A 1,932-nucleotide genomic window follows, 5' to 3' on the forward strand; every position below is an offset into this window, starting at 1 on the left:
CAAGTTTCTGAAATCCCAAGTTTTCGGAGATCCCAAATTTCTGAAATCCCATATTTCTGAAATCCAAAATTTTGGAGATTTCAAGTTTCCGAAATCCAAAATTTTGGAGATCTCAAGTTTCTGAAATCCCAAATTTTGGAGATCTCAAGTTTCTGAAATCCCAAGTTTTCGGAGATCCCAAATTTCTGAAATCCCATATTTCTGAAATCCCATATTTCTGAAAAGCCAAATTTTGGAGATTTCAAGTTTCTGAAATTCCAAGTTTTCGGAGATCCCAAATTTCTGAAATCCCGTATCTCTGAAAAGCCAAATTTTGGAGATTTCAAGTTTCTGAAATCGAAAATTCTAGAAATTTCCTAAATTTCAGAAATCCCGTACTTCTGAAATGCCAAATTTTGGAGATCTTAAATTTCAGAAATCCGAAATTTTGGAGATCCGAAATTTCTGAAATTCCAAATTTTTAAGAACCCAAATTTCTGAAATCTCAAACTTTTTAGATCCCCGACTCACAGACATCAATCACCTCGATCATAAGCATTCAAAATCTACGTTCAACCCTTCGCTCAAACGAACACACTAAAAACTTCCTCGTACCTCGGCAAATATAAAAATTCCCCAAGCAAGTAATCACCTCTCCAACTACAAACATATTTTCCCTTCACCATACTCTTATTACATCACACCTATCCACACCGTCTAACAAGAGAAGAAAACAACTTGGAGAAACATTCGTGTCTTGCCCCTGACACGTTCACTGGGAATGTTCACCGTATCCCCTGGCTAGGAATTACGCACACTTAACGAGGAACTGGCTGTACTAACCGAACAACGCTAACCGCTTCTCTCGTTCCACATCCTCTCTTTGTCCGTCAGTCGTCGTCTCGCTCGTTGACACGTGTTAGCTTGATGGGTGTGAACCGCAGCACGTGTCTTCCTTCCGATCACCGTCGTAAAGCCTCGTTCGCAATTTCCCCGTCGACGATCCGTCGCGTTCGATTCGCACACATCGTTCTCCATTCCGATTTTTCGGATCTCCTTCTCTCCCTTTCCTAGTTCTATTCCACCATTTCGAAACCTCCAACGTCAGTCAATCTATATTCCAATCTACCACTATTTTTATTTCCTTTTTCTAGCCTTATGGCAAACTTTAAATTTCCGTCGATGTTTTCGACGGAGAGGAAAATTTCAAGCGATGTTTAATTTCGATTTATTATTCATAATCCAAGGTACGTATAAAAGTATGAAGATCGAATTAAAAATGAACATAAAGCTAGTTTCAGTGGAAAGAATACAGAAATAGAAATTGAGAAACAGTTGGCTTTCTCCGATATTAAAGTCTCCGTATAGTTTCAGTGAAAACGGTAATAAAAAGATTGAAAAATGTACACGCTGAATTGAAGATCGATAAAAAAGTCACGTTGAAAGGGAGAAATTTGAACGTTCCCCGTTAAAAACTAAGGAAAGGGTTAATTCAGAAATACCTCGGAAGAAGAAGAAACAAATAAAAATGTTCCCAAGATATTCGTGGCGTGATATAAAAATTCCAGAATAATTTCGGAATCGATAAAAGATCAGTTTACAGTTCCTAAGCTCCTTTACGACCATGTTATTAAAATCGAAACGCTATCCAGCGTCGAAGATTTATTGTTCTTCCTGTTGGATTCTTATATTTAGCCAGAGTGAAATCTGTTTTCGATGGTGATTGTTATGGTGTTTGGTGTACGGTGGGTCGTGCAGATCAAGAGACGAGTGAGCTTTCGAATCGACCACCTCTACTCCCCTATCCGTGAGAACGATTTGTTGTTTCAGGGTGTATCAACCCCCGGTTTTACGGCGGTCGTTAACTGGGAAAATTGTGTTGGCGGTAACGGTAAACCGTGCTCGCACTATTTTCATCCTCGCAGCTTCTTTTATAACCAACCGCGACACTGT

This window comes from Habropoda laboriosa, unplaced genomic scaffold, assembly GCF_001263275.1.
Source record: "Habropoda laboriosa isolate 0110345459 unplaced genomic scaffold, ASM126327v1 scaffold336, whole genome shotgun sequence".
Taxonomy (NCBI): Eukaryota; Metazoa; Arthropoda; class Insecta; order Hymenoptera; family Apidae; genus Habropoda; species Habropoda laboriosa.